Source organism: Cheilinus undulatus, linkage group 24 (genome assembly GCF_018320785.1).
Source record: "Cheilinus undulatus linkage group 24, ASM1832078v1, whole genome shotgun sequence".
NCBI lineage: Eukaryota > Metazoa > Chordata > Actinopteri > Labriformes > Labridae > Cheilinus > Cheilinus undulatus.
The window spans coordinates 18615386-18634318 of NC_054888.1; the positions used below are offsets into that span (position 1 = coordinate 18615386).

The window sequence follows — 18933 nt, forward strand, 5'->3', positions numbered from 1 at the left end:
CTCCCATTTTTGCGTCTTTTTACTTTTCTTGGCACAGTTTTAACTTAAAATTTAACCCATTTAAGTCATTTTTTAACCATATTCAACATTTTCACTCCCATTTTTTGCCCCTTTTTTCTTTCCTGACCCATTTTGCTTCTTTCAACTGATTTTTTTCCATTTTCACTATTTTCCCTTCTATTTTGCCCCTTTTTTTGCATTTCTTGATCCATTTTTTCCACTTTCATTCCATTTCAGCCACGTTTGAACCACTTTCCATGATGTCCCAATCCATTTTTTGCCTCTCATTGCCTTTCTTGACCATTTTTTTTCTATTTTTGGCCATTTTCCACCACTTTCCACAATTTTCCCATCCATTTTTGCCTCTTTTGCCTTTCTTGTACCAGTTTTGCATCTCTAACCAGTGTTTGGCATTTTGTAACCCTTTTCCACCATTCCACCTCCCATTTTCCCTCTTTTTGCCTTCCTTGGCACAGTTTTAACTTAACATTTAACCCATCTAAGCCACTTTCTAACCGCTTTTCACCATTTCCCCTCCCATTTTTTGCCCCTGATTGCTTTTCTCAACCCATTTTTGCTTTGTTTGAAAATAAATTTTGTCACTTTTCACCATGTTCCCTTCTATTTTGCCCCTTTTTTGCCTTTCTTGATCCGTTTTTTCCACTTTCATTCCATCTCAGCCACGTTTGAACCACTTTCTGTGATGTCCCCATCCATTTTTTGCCTTTCATCGCCTTTTGACCATTTTTTTGTACTTTTAGCTATTTTGTTCCATTCCACATTTTTCCCATCCATTTTTGCCTCTTTTGCATTTCTTATACCAGTTCTGCATCTCTAACCAACTTTTGCCATTTTTCACCACGTTCCATCCAATTTTCTACCTCCTCTTGACCCACTCTTGCCTCTTTTAACCCATTTTTCCCACTTATCCCTAATTGTCTTATTATTTTTCCCTTAAAGTAATTATAGTTCCCTCTGTCATCCTTATATTTGTGCACACCATGGCTGAGATTGCTTTCTAAAGTAAAGCTTCTTTCACTCACACTGCCTCTGCTCCACTCTCCCAGCCGGCCACGCTCACCTCATCAGCCAAACTCCACTCACCTGTGCTCTCACCTGCATCTCAAGCTCAATCAAGCCAGCTTTAAGCCTGTTCTTTAAATATCATCTTATGCAGGTTTATCAGATTGTGTCAGAAACTTGCCTTAAACTCAGTGCCTCAGTTTTGCAGAGGTTTGTGGCTAATCTGAAGTGGAGGGGCTCAGATGGCCTAGTATACAGGAGGAGACTCAGGTTCAGATCTGTCGTTGCCTGCTCTCATCCCCTCTCAAGGCACCAAAAGGACAAAATAAACCTCATAAGTCCAGAACAAAGACTCTGATTCCTCCTCTGTGGTTAATGGGAACAATCACCTGGCTCTAACCGTGACTAACCTGCTCACAAATCCACCTGAAAGAGGCTGACGTTTTGTCTAATCCTCACCTTGTTTGTGAGTCTTCTTCATGAAAAGGTTATGTAACAGTTGGGGATAATTTGTTTAGTGCTTTGAGACTCCTGACGCCAGTGTTGTTTTGTTCCTTTCCTTTGCTGTCATGTTTTAGGAAACCCAGGAGAGCGTCTCCCCGGGGATCTACGGTGACTAACCGCCAGCCCGGCAGGTATTTCACCACACAAAGACTGTTTGTTTTCCTCCACATGCTCTATTTTTATCCCTCCTTCTATTTTTATTTCATCTGTTTCCTTTTGTCCTGATTCAGTCTGCTCTCTTCTGCTGCTCTTTTAATAAGACGTTGAAGGGGGGATTTTATTATTTTGTTTTTTAGCTCCGCCGATGCTCTTCTAACAAGCATAATTAAATGTGCTTGTTAACAATGGCAGCTAATGAGGAATACAACAGGATGAACAATGGGAGCTGATTAGACAAAGACAGGCTGATAGAGCTCTCAGTCGGAGTTTGTCTACCTGCAGACACCTGTCCTGGCGTCTTTTATTACCACACACAGAGAGGAGCACAATCAGAGCAGAATCCTTCTAATTGGAGCTAAATCATCACATCCTTTGTCTCTCACTGGTGCTTTTTATTCCTGCTTGATCCTGAATTTACACAACTACTCTTATTTACCTGTTATTACTGAAACCATCTTTAGTGTAAGCTCTATTTGAACGCTTTGTTGTTGATTCTACCTCCTCTACTTTTCTAAATATTCTCATGTCTTTGTACCAACAAGCCCATATTTCCCCACAAATGAATGCTGAATAATGTTAGAATATTAGAAGTTGTTGGCAGTAAGCAGTGCTCCCATTAGCTGGAGAAAAGTGTTGCTAATCCTGGTTGTACGTGAGCTGGGTTTCTGTTATGCAGCACACCTACAGTACCCTGAAATAGGATTTGCTGTTTTAGCCTCTCTTTGACCAATAATTGGCTTCTTTTTAACTGCTTTTCCCCATTTCCCCATCCTTTTTATGCCCTGTTTTGACTTTCTTAATCCATTTTTTCACTTTCATTCCATTTAACCTTGTTTGTAACCACATTCATAAATTTCCCACCCATTTTTTGCCCCTTTGTCGCCTTTCTTGACCCATTTTTCCTTGTTCATTCCATATCAGCCACATTTTAACCACCTTTCACCATGTCCCCTGTACTTTTTGTGCCCCACTTGCCTTTCTCCACCCATTTTTGCCAGTTTTCCCCTGCTTTTCACCATTTCCTTCCCTTTTTTTTTCCGATTTTTTGCCTTTTTTGACCAATTATTCCAACTTTTATCCCATTTAGCCTCTTTTTAACAGCTTTTCCCCATTTTTCTATCCCCTGTTGCCATGTTTTGCCGTTCTTGGCTGATTTTTGCCTCTTTACACCCATTTTGTCACTTTTCTTCAATTTTCCATCCTGTTTGCCTGTCTCGACTCATATTTTGACCTTTTTAACCCATTTTTGCCACTTTTTAACCAGTTTTCACATTTCCCCATCCACTTAAGCCTCTTTTTGTGCCTTTCTTGACCCATTTTTCTACTTTTATCCCATTTTTGCCACATACTAACGACATTTCAAAATTTCCCTCCCATTTTTGCCATTTTTTTTTTTGCCTTTCTTAACCCATTTTTGCTAATTTTCAACTACTTTTCACCATTTCCTTCCCATTTTTTGCAGTTTTTGCCTCTACGGACCTTTTTTTTTCAATTTTTATCCCATTCAGCCTCTTTTTAACCACTTTTTACCATGTTTCCATCCCCATTTGGCAATTTTTTTTGCCCTTCTTGGCTGAGTTTTGCCTCTTTTTACTAATTTTGTCACTTTTTTCATTTTCCTATCCTTTCTCACTGTCTTGACCCATTTATTTAACATTTTTAACCCATTTTTTAACCACTTTTTGGCCACTTTACATATTTCCCCATCCATTTTTGCCTCTTTTTGCCTTTCTCAACCCATTTCTTGCCACTTTCAGTCCATGTTTGCCACGTCTTTACCACTTTACATAATTTCTCCACCCTTTTTTTAACCCCTGATTGCCTTTCTCGACCATTTCTTCTTCTTTTAACCCATTTTAGCCATGTACCAACCATATTTCAAAAAAATTTTCCACCCATTTTTGCCACTTTTTTTCTTTGTTGACCCATTTTTCCTCCTTCGTTCCATATCAGCAATTCTTAAACATCTTTTCAGCATGTCCCCTATCCTTTTCTTGGCCCATTTGCTTTGCTTAAGCCTTTTTCTTTTGTCAGTTTTTAACTGCTTTTCACCATTTCCTTCAAGTTTTTTTTTTCAGTTTTTGCCTTTTTGGACCAACTTTTATTCCATTTAGCCTCTTTTGAACCAATTTTCACCATTTTTCCATCCCCTTTTGCCAATTTTAGCCCCTCTTGGCTAACTGTTGCTTCTTTTAACCAATTTCGTCACTTTTCTTCATTTTCCCATCCTTATTTTGCCTGTCTTGACCCATTTTTTGACTCTTTTAACCAATTTTTGCCATTTTTAAACCACTTTTCACAATTCTCCCTCCATTTTGCCTCATTTTGCCTTTCTCAACCCATTCCATTTTTTACTTTTAGCTTTCGATAATTTCTCCATGTTTTTTGTTCCCTGATTGCCTTTCTCAACCCATTTTTCTACTTTTATCTCATAATAAATAAAATCATCATTTTTTTTATTCACTTGGGTTGTCTTTGTAAAATGTTAAAACTGGTTTGATGATCTGAAACATTTACGTGTGATAAATCACACTCAAGTCAGAAAGGGAGCAAGTTCTTTTTCATGGTGCTGTAGTTGTATATACAGTGTTTTTGTTGGCTGTATGAATGCAGCTCTACCATTGGCTGTTTTTGCAACATGCTATTGATGGATGTATGAATGACTCGTATTGGCTGTGTGCATGCATACAGCCCGTAGGATTGGTCATTAATGGTCATTTAAGTAAATTATAACATGAATTTCACTGTGAATACATGTAGAATAATTGCGCCCTTGATTTCAATGGAAATATTCCATTAACTTTTAGGGAGAATTAAGCAAACTTCCACATACTCTTTTTAGCATAAAGATTTAACATGAAACCTGGACTGTAACTCTGGTTCAACCCCACTTTTCTGTATTTTTGTCATAGGAAATCGGGTGGATTTGAACCCAGGAGCTGCAGTTTTAAAAAAAAAGCAGCGAGAAAACCATTTATATTCTATTATGCAGCTGTTAGTTCACACCGTGTATGTTCCACTCACAAAGAAGTAAAGTGCACCGTGGAGGTTATTTACACCATGTTTTCTCTCCAGCCTGAGACGCAGAGCGCAGACCTTTTGAGTGATACAATGGTGCATTTACACGGAGGAACAGCAACCTGACACACCGTAAAGTACTTCTGAAAAGCCCTCAAAACACGGCGAGAGTCGGCGGGGAAATGAAGGAGGCTGCAGATAAGAGTCGACTTGTAAAACATAATTATATTTCCGTCGCCGGGGTGCGCCGGCTGTTGAAAGGAATGCATTTAACCTGTGATTCATGCATGGCAAGAAGTTGTGGAGGGGGAAAAAAAGAACAGCACTTAAATAGTGGAGGTAAGAAGCCTTGAATAAAGTGTAGCTAAGGTCATCCCATCTTATGAGAATAATTTGATTCGCTGCTAGTCTCCTCTCCTGCAGGGAAAAGGATTATATCTTTCTACTTTTTCTTCTCCCGGCGGATGGAGAAAAGGTCTGCTGCTATTAAAATCCTCTGAGCAGGTTTGGGCCTCGATAACAAAGTAAAAGCAAAAAGGTCGAACTCGGTTTCGTGCCACAACTCTTAAAACCTTTTCCTGCTTATTTCTTTACAATACGCTTGATTGAAACTGGATTCATTCATTGAAATTTCCTGCGTTCTCTTGTTTAAATTAATTCACAAAGGCTTCGTTTGACTGCAGAGGAAAGTCCAGATGAGTATCGAGACTTTTGTGTGTCAAGGAATATTTAGTTTTTTTCCTCTATCAGATAAATAAACCCAGCCCGACAGGCAGATTAGGATTTTATCTCCTCCTGACTGTAACTCTTGCTTACCTCGTTGGTTTCCGCTGATTTTAGCGCAGCAGTAAACATGAGTGTTGTTTGTCTGAGAGGAGGGAGGGGTTTCCCAGGCGTGCACTGATAATGTGCTGCTGAGAGAAATCACATCCGGTTCATTTGGAGCAGGAAGAGAATCAAAGCAGAGGAACGTTAATGGACATTTCAGGGTTAGGGTTAGGTCTTATAGCTTTGAGTTCCTCACCTACTCTGGAGCTAACACTTATTTATTTCCCTTAAAACCATGAGGTGTTTTAAAATGAAACTGATTACATCCATAAATACAGCTGTTGTGGACAGGACACTCTGGTAAAGAGATTTTTAATCTCAGTGAGGCTAATGTTAGCAGTCCCAGCATGTGTGGCCTTCAATCCTCCTTGCAGGTTAGCACCCTCCTTTCTAGATTAAAACACCACCAATCTGTCCTGTCATTTATATTTGGTGATGAGGCTGTTCTAGGACCCCCCCCCCCCCGTCCTACATGGAAAGAAAGAACAGCACAGGTTCCTGCTCCCATTTCCCTCCCATTTTTTGCCCCATGTTGCCTGTCTTGACCCATTTTTGACTTTTTTTAAAACTCATTTTTTCCACTTTTTAACCGCTTTTCACCATTTTCTTCCCTTTTTTTTTTTTTTTTTTGCACTTTTTGCCTTTTTGGACCATTTTTCCCAACTTATATCCCATTTAGCTTCTTTTATAACTTAAAAAAAAAAAATCTTTTTCCATCCCCTTTTGCCAGTTTTTGCCCTTCTTGGCTGAGTTTTACCTCTTTAAACTAATTTTGTCACTTTTCTTTATTTTCCCATCCTTTCTTGCCTGTCTTGACCCATTTTTTTTTTTTTTACTTTTTTAACCAATTTTCGACTTTTTTAAAACACTTTTCACATTTCCCCATCAATTTTTGCGTCATTTTGCCTTTCTTGACACATTTCTTTTCCACTTTCAGTCCATTTTTGCCATTCTCAACCATTTTTCCATAATTTCTCACCCTTTTTTGCCCTTGATGCCTTTCTTGACCAGTTTTTCTACTTATATCCCATTTTCGCCACATACTAACCACCACTTTTTGCCTTTCTTGTCCCATTTTTACTCCTTCATTTTACCACCAGCCACTTTTTCACCTCTTTCCACCGTATTCCCCATCTTTTTTTTTTTTTTTTTTTTTTGGCCCATTTGCATTTCTTAACCCATTTTGGCCAGTGTTCAACTGCTTTTCACCATTTCCTTCCCATTTTATTGCAGTTTTGCCTTTTTGGACCATTTTTTCAAACTTTTATCCCATTTAGCTTCTTTTATACATTTTTTTAAACCATTTTCCATCCCCTTTTGCCAAATGTTGCCCTTCTTGGCTGAGTTTTATCTCTTGTAACCAATCTTGTCACTTTTCTTTAATTTCCCATCCTTTATTGCCTGTCTTGACCCATTTTTTTTTACTTTTTTAAAACCCATTTTTGCCACTTTTTAACCACTTTTCACATATCCCTGTCAACTTTTACATCATTATGCTTTTCTTGACCCATTTCTTTCCACTTTCAGTCCATTTTCGCCACATCTTAACCTTTTTACATAATTTCTCTGCCCTTTTTTGCCCTTGATTGCCTTTCTCAAACCATTTTTCTACTTATATCCAATTTTCGCCACATACCAACCAATTTCATAAATTCCCCACCCATTTTCACCACTTTTTCACCACTTTTTCCACGATGTTCCCCTTCGATTTTTCCCTCCCATCTTTTGCCCCTTTTTGCCTTTCTTGACCAATTTTTCCTCTTTCATTCCATATCAACCATTGTTAAACATCTTTTCACCTTGTTCCCCATCATCCCCCCCCCCCCCCCATTTGCTGTAACAGCACATGTTACTGCTCCTCCTGTGCCAACAAGGACAGCCTGAGACCTAGAGCAATAAACTCTGAGCAGGGCATGCCTGAATGACAAGTGAATGACACTGACTAAGTTACAAGCCCAATAAAGGAGGAGCTGGGGAGGAGGGTTGCAATTACAGTATAAGTACAATAACATCCTAAAGAGAAGCAGCAAAACTCCCACAGCAGAGCAGGAATTCTTACATCCATTGAACATTGAACCATGAGTTTCTCTCCTTTTATGCCCATGGCAGCCAATGACACAGAGGTATTGAAATGGTGCATTGTCATGCATTAGGTTAATTTTCCTACGGAAGGCATGGTTCCTCTTTTTGTACCATAGAAGAAAGTGGTCAGTCAGAAACTCTTTATACTTTGCTGTCATCATTTTCACACCTTCAGGGACCCTAAAGGGGCCTACCAGCTCTCTCCCCATGATTCTGGCCCAAAACATGACTCCGCCCCCTCCTTGCTGAGCCTTGTTGGGACATGGTGGCCATCCACAAACCATCCACTACTCCATCCATCTGGACCATCCAGGGTTGCTCGGCAGTCATCAGTAAACAAGACTCTTTGAAAATGAGTCTTCATGTATTTCTGGGCCCAATGCAACCGTTTGTGCTTGTGAGCATTGGTTAGGGGTGGCTGACTGCAAGCCTCTGGAGGATCCTACACCTTGATTTTTGTAAAGCATGGGCCTTCTCTGCAACATTTGTTGCACTAACTTGGTTAGGGAGTGGGTCTATATGATGCTCTCTCCATGCTTTATTCATTAGCTGATATCAGATCTTGCAGCTAAACGCTATATTTATCTCACATGTTAACTATAGAGCATCAGGAAACGTGCAAATGTGCCGAGACTGAGTGTTGAAATTGTCATTCTTTGTGCAGGTTTTGAGGTTATTTGCAGGTGAAGCATCACAGCTGGACTTGATTTGAGTCCCCCCCCTCTCTAACAAACGTCTGAGCCCTTCCAATCAGGCAGATTTACAGCACTTGAACTGATACTCCATCTGGATCGCCTCCACTAAGCAGGTTGGCATCATTTGAATCAGGAGAGCTGCTACTGTCTGCCAATCTTCACACACGCCTAACTCTGTATTCAAATGTATTCAATACTTATTTTATAACCTCAAATACACACGCAGAAAAGCACAGCGAGGGAAGAAGTGGATGTTTCGAGTCCGTCAGTCGATCCTGAGGAGATATTATTGGCATGTCTGGTACAATATCTGTGAGCTAGATGTGAAAGATCAGAGCGATATCTCGCCTGGCGGGATTTTTCAACCCTGCTGGGACTTGAAATCGAGGTTAACCTCTATAGCTGTCACCTTCATCTGTCCCCCCCCCTCCTCCTCCTCCTCCTCTCGGCTCTGAACTCTTCCTGCCAGAGAGTTTCTGCTTAAACCTCCGAGTGCCACCCAAGTTGGCCAAAGTGCTCTCGCAGTCGGATCAAAGTCGTTTATTCTTTGGCTCGGCGGCGTGCGAAAGGTGATAACATTGCTCTGCGAGTCCTCCGGCGCTTTGCTCTGCGGTTGTGGGCAGCGCCGTTCGCCCCGCACCAGCGTCCCCTCCCCGGCCCGCTAAGCCCGAGCGCCGCTGTTCCTTTTCTCCAAATTGTAATTAAAAGGGAATAATTATTTCTCAGCGGTGGCGGTCCAAACAAACAGACTGACAGCTCTCTCCGTTCAGCACAGCCCCACGGTTGATATCTCCCCGGCGGCTCCTCTTTTTTTTTTGCGGCGGCTTTCTGAAGCTGCCACTTCTTGGTGTTATTATCTTTGTCTCCAGCCCTGGCCCTTCGTGCCGTTGCTGGCGCCGTTGGCAGTGGCCTTGCCCCCGCCATCCCTCTGTTCCACGCTCAACTTTTCTCTCGCCACATGAAAGTGGGCGCCCGTCGAGAGACCCGACCACGTGGCCTGGACCGTACCTTTCGCTCCCAAACTTTCCTGACCTAATTAGCGCCAAATTAAATCGGACAGGATGCATTCATTATTAATTTCCCGGGCTGGGGGGCTGGGGTCTTGAAATAGACATTGGACACAGAGAGAGAGGTTGAATTAGTCTCTCTCTCTGGCTCGCTGTCTTGGACTTAATTTGAATGCAGCGCACAGCGTTAGCAAAGAAACACAATGCAAGTTAATCAACGCACTTTGCATGCGGCTGTGTTCCTCTTTCTCTGTCTGTCTCTGCAGCTTTGGATGTGCAGCCTGCCAAAAAACTCTCTCTCATCTCCACGTGAAGCTGCGTGTTGTGTTTCATGTCTGTCCTCTCTTTCTGCTGCTCACCCAAAACCTTTTTTTCTCTGCGCCGTCTTTCAACAGCAAGGCCACCTTTCTTTAAGTCATGGAGAACATAGAAAAAAACAAGTTTAGGATCTTTGGAAACCGTCATATCTCACCATTCAATACAACAAATCTAGCCCAATTAGCCACCCTCTCAGACTGCGATGTAAATAAGTAGTAACGGCTAAATCATCAGTGCTTGTGTATGAATGGCAGAAAACATAACTTTCTATAAAAGGCTGCTCTAACTGGCGTTATACTCTAGTTCTTGCTCTACGGTTGTTTTCTGTTTCACACATGCAAATTCTCTGCAGTCTCTCATGGCTTCAGCAGCATTATTTCCAACACAGGCTGCAAAAATCTTTGATAATCCCACTTTACTCCACCAGCCCAGCACCAAATACAAGATAAGAGAAGTCAGAAACAGCTAAATATTATAGCAAAAAACATATCAAGCAGAAAGGAAAGGCTTGTATTTGGAGTAACCCTGGAAGAATGCATCAACTGCATGCATCAACAAAAGAAGCAGTCCATGACAGTTTTGTGACAGAAATATGGTTTGTAGCAGACAAACTCTCCTCCAGAGTCTCCTGTAGGACTCAGCCATGGCTGCCCAAGGCCTTATCTCTTCTTGGAAAGGTGATGATGATGCCCCCCAGTCTTTTGTAAATATTGGCTGATATCAGGTGTAAATGTTTGCCTATATCATAGTTAAATATCAGGCTGTACCAGCTTCAAATATAGGCCTATATAAGCTTTAAATATTGGCCTAAATCATCTTTAAATATCAGCCTCAATCACCTTTAAATATTGGTATGTATCAGCTCTAAATATCGGCTAGTATCAGCTGTAGCCATCGACCTGTATCACCTTTAAATATCAGCCTGTACTGGCTTTAAATATATGCCTATATAATCTTTAAATATTGGCCTAAATCATCTCTAAATGTTGACCTAAATCTTCTTTAAATATTGGCCTATTTCATCTTTAAAAATTGGCTGGTATGAGCTGTAGCCATTGACCTGTGTCATCTTTAAATATCAGCCTATAACAGGACTATAAGCTTTAAATATTAGCTCATATCAGCTGTAGATATTGGCCTACATCAGCATTGAATACTTGCATGAATCATTTCTAAATATCAGCCTTTCTCTGCCTTAATTATTGGCTGATATCCCCTTTAAATATCGGCATATATGTGCTTTGAATAGTGGCAAGTATCGTCTTTAAATATTGGCGTATATCAGCCTTAAATATTGGCCTATATCAGCTTTAAATTATGGCCTGTATCAGCTTCGAATTTGGCAAGTAATATCTTCAAATATTAACCCATAGCAGCCTTAATTATTGGCCTATATCAGCTTTAAATTATGGCCCGTATCAGCTTCGAATATTGTCCTATACCAGCTTTAAATATTGGCCCTTTATCAGGTTTTAATATTTTCCTAAATCCCCTTTAAATGTTGGTCTATATAAGCTTTAAATATTGGCCTTTACCAGCTTTTAATATTGAGCTATGCCAGCTTTAAATATTGGCATAAATCAGCTTTAAATATTTACCTATACCAACTTAAAAAATTGGCCTATACCAGCTTTAAATTCTGACCTATGTCAGTTTTAGATATTGGCCTATACCAACTTAAAATATTGGCCTATACCAGCTTTAAATTTTGGCCTATACCAGCTTTAAATATCGACCTATGTCAGTTTTAAAAATTGGCCTATACCAACTTTAAATATTGGCCTATGCCAGCATTAAATATTGGCATATATCAGCTTTAAATATTTACCTATATAAGCTTTAAATATTGGTCTATATCAGCTGTAAATATTGGCCTATACCAGCTTTAAATATTGGCCTGTATCAGCTGTGAATCCTGGTGGATAGCAGCTTTGAATATTGGCTTGTCAAAGCTGTATATGTTATTTGATATCAGCAGTAACTAATAGCACATATCACCTATATTGGCACTAAATATTGGTCTATTTTTCTGTAAATATTGTCTATGGTAGCTTTTAATTTCTGCCTTTATCAGCTTTAAAAAAATGTTTATAACAGATGTAAAGGTTTGAAGCATGTACTAATAAGTTTCTGGAAAACATGCAGCTGGAGTCTTTTGTTTAACCTCCTGTCTTAAACTTAAAATCGACCTTTAGAACTGTAGTTTTAGGCCTGAACTATTTATGTGTCTATCATTATCTTTGTTGACTCAAATGAGTTTTTATACCTACATATCAGCATCAACAAACATTTATTTAATACGCACAGTCCTTTTCAAATAAACATGAAGATTACCTCAGAGACCAGAGCCTCCAAAAGTGGCTTCACATATGCCACCTGTCTTGATGCCAGCCAATAGAGAAATTCTGTTGCAGTAGCCTAGTTTCCACCTGTAGAGGGCAGTCACTATTCATGTTTCTAACAATATACGTGAATTATAATACTTTGTGCTCAAACTGACCCCAGCTGATCAATGAGACCTTATTAAATCCTCATTAACATATGGTTTACAGCTGAAAAAGTGGCCTGGGGGGGTTTTAATTTAGCATTCAGGCTCAGAAATAGCTTGGATGTTGTTTAATTGGACGTGTCGAACTTCTTAAATTTAAACGAAGTAATATTCCTTAATACTTTACTAATACATCCGTACAGTTGCTCTGCAGCCCTGAAATCCTTCACAGCTCCTGCCCTTCTGCAGATTTCACTCTGAGCAGTGATCTCTTTCCTTCACTTTCTGCCCTCTTTATGAAAACAGAGCCGTGTGGAGGCCTTTGAGCCGCTCTCTGCTTTTTGACAGCTCTGCAGACTGTGGCGGGCTGCAGGTCGTCCGTCTGATGTTCAGCGGTGGTCTTGTGAAAACGCCGCCAGCGCTCGCCTCCTGCGGTCGACGAGGAGAGAGCTGTTGACTTCCCAAGTGGCGTTTCTCTGTGATCCTGGAGGGTGGCGGTAAGGTGGACACAGTGAAGACATCAAAACAGATTATTTATAAGAAAATGGTTGAAAAAGTGTCAGAAAATCCTCGGCTAATTGAAGAATCTATGATCAGACGTGGCGTCTGTGTAATCCGGAGAGTGTTTAGAGAAAATCTGAGTCAAAAATACAAACCAGGCGTCATGCAGAGGGGAAGGTCAGGCATGCTTTGGCAGACTTTAGGCTAAACTAATTAAAATCTCTTGAGTTTGGAGTGAAATAGAAACTCTAATGACGGCACACTGGGGTACATTTAGATTTTGGAGATGCTGGTAATTGATTGGACTTGATTTAGTCATACATGTTGAACTCTACGACCCTTATAATCACGAATTTAACCCTCCTCTGACAATATTAACCACTATTCTTACAAAGTAGACAACACAGGTGAAGTTTAACCTACTGTGATGGCTTGTATGCAGAATGTTAACTACTAAGACAAAAGCATGACTTGTACAGTCTTGGGGATTTTAAATTATTGAGCGATGGACGTTTTTGCCATCAATTTCTGTTTATTTTTAAGGTTTATTTTGGTTTTTTTTTGCCTTTACTATAAGAGGGCAGGGCAGTGGATAGTACAGGAAATCAAGAATAGGCTGAACAATGAATTGCAGGACAGAAGGCACAGGTCAGGTTCTACCCTGTTTGGAAGACTGGTGCATAAAATGCAACCACAATAACACCGGTTCATGGAGCTCAGAATTACGTCTCTGCTGTTTGCAGATGATGTGATTCTTCTGGCTTCCTCGGATGGGGACTGGGTCGGTTTGTGGCTGAGTTTGAGACAGCTGGTATTAGCACCTCCAAGTCTGAAGCCATGGTCCTCTGCCAGAAAACGGTGGATTGCTCCCTCCCTGGGGCTCAAGTCTTCTGGGGTTTTTATCACGAGTGAGAGTAGAATGGCGTGGTGGAGAGGGAGCTGAGCCGAAAGGCAAAGCTTTGGATTTAATGGTTGATCTGTGTCCCAACCCTCACCTGTGGTCATGAACTCTAGGTTATGACCAAAAGAACGAGATTGTGGGTTCCTCAGGAGGGCGTCTTGGCTAAGCCCTAGAGATAGGGTGAAGGGCTCGGACATCCGAAATAATCTTGAAGTAGAGTCGCTATTCCTTCGTGTCAAAAGGAGCTAGTCAAGGTTATTTGGGCATCTCATCAGGATGGAGGTCAGATTCTGTGGAGGTCTTCCAGACTGGGAGGAGACCCCAAGGCATACCCATATCACACTGGAGGGATTATATATTCCATCTGGCTTAGAAGCGCCTTGGAAACCCTCGCTAGAGAGAAGGACATCTGGATTGACTTCACCTGCTGCCACTGCAACGCAACCCCGGTTAAACAGAAGAAGGTGGATGGACAGACCATAAATACTGTACTGTGGATTTGCTCAGAGGTATAATTGTACTGTAAAATTATGATGCGTTACACTGCTAGTATTTAGTATAGTTAATTTCTCTCGTTTTTGCTTTGAAACCAAAAGAACCAACAATTTGTCGGGTTAAATCTAGGCTTATTGCACTGTCCAGAATGCATCGTGAATCATTGGAAATATGGCAACTGAAGCTTAAATTCAAGTGTACAAATGTAGTAGTTTCATTGCAAAAGAAGATTAGAAAACGGTCTAATATAAACTGTCATAATGTAATGTTTTGATGTATAGTCGTCCTTTGAATTCAAACATTTGCTGAGAGTAGATAAGCTAAGATAAGCTAAGATAAGCTTTGAATATTGGCCTAAATCATCTTTACATATAGGCTTATTTCAACGCTTAATATTGGCCTAAATGGGCTTTAAGTATCGGTCTACATGAGCTTCAAATATATGCCTTTATCAGCTTTAAATATTTGCATGAGTCATCTTTGAATATTGGCCTGTATCAGCCTTAAATATTAGTCTAAATCAGCTGTAAATATTGGCGAGAATCATCTTTAAATATCAGCCTAAATTAGTCTTAAACATTGGCCTGTATCATCTTTAAATATTAGTCTATATCAGCTTTAAATATTGGCCTGTATCAGCCCTAAATATTGGCCCATATTAGCCTTAAATATTGGTTTGTATCAGCCTTAATATAGGCCTGTATCAGCCTTACAAATTGGCATGTATCAGCCTTAAATATTGGCCTGTATCAGCCTTAAATATCGTCATGTATCAGCCTTAAAAATGGGCCTTTATCAGCCTTAAATATTGGCCTGTATCAGCCTGAAATGTTGGCCTGTATCATCTTTAAATATTGGCAAGAATCATCTATAAATATCATCCTAAAATATTGGCCTGTATCAGCCCTAAATATTGGCCCATATTAGCCTTAAATATTGGTCTGTATCAGCCTTAATATTGGCCTGTATCAGCCTTAAATATCGTCATGTATCAGCCTTAAAAATGGGCCTTTATCAGCCTTAAATATTGGCCTGTATCAGCCTGAAATGTTGGCCTGTATCATCTTTAAATATTGGCAAGAATCATCTATAAATATCAGCCTAAAATATTGGCCTGTATCAGCTTTCAAAGTTGGCATGTATCAGCCTTAAATATAGGCCTGTATCGGCCTTAAATATTGGCCCATATCAGCTTTAAATATAGGCCTGTATCAGCCTTAAGTACTGGCCTGTATCAGCCTTAAATATTGGCCCATATCAGCTCCAAATATTGGCCCATATCAGCTTTAAATATAGGCCTGTATCAGCCTTAAATATTGGCCTGTATCAGCCTTAAACATTGGCCCACATCAGCTTTAAATATTGGCCTGTATCAGCTTTAAATATAGGCCTGTGTCAGCTGTAAATATTGGCCCACATCAGCTTTAAACATTGGCCTGTATCAGCTTTAAATATAGGCCTTTATCAGCTTTGAATATTGGCCTTTATCAGCTTTGAATATTGGCATGTATCATCTTTAAATATTGAGTAGATTTGGCACAGAAGATTGTTGCATCTGCTTAGTTTGATGACTCTGATGATGCGTCAGGACCTTGAAAGGATTTAAAGGGGGAGATTTCACAGCTTGTGACTGAGCCTAAATATCAAGCTGATCTGTGAGCTTGCTTGGCTGGAACCTCTTGTTGTGTAATGCCTGCATTAATGCTGCTGCACCACGCTGCTTTTGCTAATGGCAAAGCTTAACCTCCTCCACCTCAGCCACCTCCTTTGTAGCATAAAGCTTGTTGCACCCTCATATTCAGATTCATGCTACTATGGACTGATTGCTTTTGAACTGCATTAGTTGTCAGTATGCATTGCCGTGAATGTGCCTATCCGAATGGGGGTTTCTTGCCATGCACTCCATGGAAAGTCAAAGTATTCTGCTTGACTAAGAAAAAGTGGTATACCAATTTTGCAATAAAATGGTAAAATGTTTGAAGAGAGTATGATGTTTGAGATCTGTGGGAGTTTCTTTGTTCTCCATATGGAACATGCAGGCACCCCACATTAAAAAGTGAGCCGCCCTGAAAATGGTAGTGCATATACTACATACTCAACAATAGTGAGCCTGATCATATATGTGGGCCTGCAGTGTTGCATCCATCACACGTCTCCCACTCTGAAGATAAAGTTGGCTGGCTGCATGCTAGGGGACAGGGAGGATCAAACAATGAGGCGAGCTGAAGAAGAAGAAGAAAAGTTTTCAACACAAAACCCCCTCCAAATAAAGAAAGAGAGACGAGCCCTGACACTGGCTCGGCACTGTACCCCGTCCAATTTGCTTTGTTCCCAGTTACCTGCCCCTGCCATCACAAGGGGAGCCACTGGGGGCCATATTGGGGCCATCTCTCACTCCCATGGCCCCCTTTTTCTCGCCACAGCCTTTAAAGTCCTGCACTGCGATGTGCATGGCCTTGATGTTTGCCTTGTACCCTACATGCAAAGCTATCATTATCCATGCCTCTTGACAATCGCAGGCCCCGTCTTTGTTACATCTGCAGCTCTTTGCCTCTGGCTATGACATGACTGCACGGTTGATCTCTTCTCTTTTACATATCGCTCCCCGTGTCTCTCCTCCTCTCTGCTTTCTCTCCTCAGCCCGTGCACCGTGTTTGAATCGAACTCTCTCCTTTGACGACTTGGAGAGTCTTTTACCTCTCAGCCTGTGTGACACCTCTGCTGCTTTGATGCGTTTGGCAGCTCTCCACATAACTGGCGCTACACTCGGGCGAAAAAAACTGTGTATTGATGTTTGACACACGTTAGCGCTCAGGTTTGCTTTGCAGAGTCGAGTTTTCGCTCTGTATTTCAGGGCATTTCAGACAGTGGAAGCCTTAAAAACAAGGATTCAGTGAAAGGGAAGAAAAACTGAGCAAGTTTGTCTTTTTTTAAGGTGGAATAAATCTTCTGAGAATCACTGCTGAAGTCAGAATCTGTGCTGCATCTTACAAAGAAAAGATTTCTCTGGAAAAGCCGGATTTTCATCCCTTTTTTTGGGCTAATATGGGTCACTAGCACAGAGGAAACAAGGAGAAATTAATGCAGCTAAAAGCCCTCTTCTACTACAGAGACATGCATAAAAATGAGGGATTCCCCGTTTGTGCCACATTTTGTTTTCTCTAATTTCACTAAAAAAGTCAAGAAAATGGACATCCTAGCATCTGAAGGCAGTGTTTCCAGGTTGAAAAGATCCTGGAAAATTAACAAAAGCTGACTGATTCGCTCCGAAAACAACATTATCTAAATGGACGATGAGAACAGAGTGCATCATTTGCAGATGGAACCATCTGGAAGTATCGCAAGCTCTCTGTACGACCGCAGCTTTGTTTTCTAGCAAGATTTCAATTCTGTCTTTTATTCAGGCAGCACATTTCTAACAGTGAGAGAATCAGCAGCTCTTTAGAGGATAATGGTGATGGTTTGTTAGGCAATATATTTTTATTCAGGAAGAATGGAAGAGAGAAAGCAGGCGGCAGTGCACTGACAGCAGTGTAAGAGGAAACCGGGCTTTCTAAAGGTGCTTTTAATGATAGAGTTGAATGTAATGGTTTGAAATTTAAGAACAGACATTCAACTGAAAAATGAGGTTTAAAGTCAGTGGGAAACAGCGCTAATCTCGAAAATCCATCCTTGCTGGATATTCCACTGTCAACTGTGAGTGATATTATTAGAAAGTGGAAGAGTTTAGGAACAACAGCAACTCAGCAAAGACGCAGATGACCATGTAAAATCACAGTGACGTCACTGACTGCTAAGGCACATGGTATTAGACATACCACCACTCTGTTTGGAAGTTAGATGGGTGATTCTGGGTTTAGTGGATGCTGGGAAAACGCTACCTGCCTGACTGCTTTGCAACAACTATGGAGTTTGTTGAAAGAGTTATTTGGCTGTTTTCAGAGAGGCATCTGGCTGCAGACCTCTATTGTGGGGTGTTCTGGGGTCATCTGTTGCAGACCTCTACAGTGGGGCAACCTCAACCGTGTGGCAGGAAGAGACGTAATAAAAATCGTAAGGTTTTTCCTTAGTTGGTGGTATGTCATTTTTAATTTAATCCCCCTCCCTTTAGACTAACCTTAGCGTTTGGGTGCCTAATCTTTAGGGTTTTCATGCCTAATCCTACCCTTTAGGGTTTTTGTGCTGAGCCCTAACCTTTAGGGTTTTCAAGCCAAGCCTGAACCTTGACTGTTTGGGTGCCTAGCCCTAATCTTCAGGGTTTTCGTGCCTAGCCCTAACCTTACGTATTTGCGTGCCTAACTGTAACCTTTAGGATTTTCTTGCCTAACCCTAACCTTGAGGGTTTTTATGCCGAGTCCTAATCTTCAGGGTTGTGGTGCCTGGCCATAACCTTAAGTATTTGTGTGCCTAACCCTGAGCTTCAGGGTTTTCATGCCTAACCGTTACCATTAGGGTTTTATTACCTAACTCTGAGCTTTAGGGTTTTCTTGCCTAACCGTAATGTTTAGGGTTTTTTTGTCCAACCCTAACCTTGAGGGTTTTCGTGCCGAGTCCTAATCTTCAGGGATGTCGTGCCTGGCCCTAACCTTAAGTATTTGTGTGCCTAACCCTGACCTTAAGGGCTTTCATGCCTAACCTTAACCTTTAGGGTTTTTTTTGCTTAACCCCAAACTTTAGGTGTTTTTGTGACTAACCCTGACCTTTAGGGCTTTGGTGCCTAACCCCAAACTTTAGGGGTTTTCATGCCTAACCCTTACCTTTCGGGCTTTTGAACCTAGCCCTGACCTTTTAGAGTTTGGGTGCCTAACCCTGACCTTTAGGATTTCATGCCTAACCCCAACCCTCTTTGGGTTTTCCTTAGTTTGTGGTGCATTAATTTAAATGGATTCCGTCAATATTTTTTTTATTTTTTAT

The 18933-nt window shown here is 40.9% G+C and overlaps 1 long non-coding RNA gene across 1 annotated transcript in view; it reads left to right on the forward strand.

Annotated features, from left to right (window-relative positions):
• Positions 1-1168: 1168 nt before the first annotated feature.
• The window catches only part of LOC121506439, a 118212-nt gene continuing 100447 nt past the window's right edge, over positions 1169-18933 (forward strand). Inside the window, exons 1-2 of the long non-coding RNA XR_005991653.1 lie at positions 1169-1489; positions 1602-1658. This is a non-coding gene — a long non-coding RNA (uncharacterized LOC121506439). The remainder of the gene's footprint in view (positions 1490-1601; positions 1659-18933) is intronic.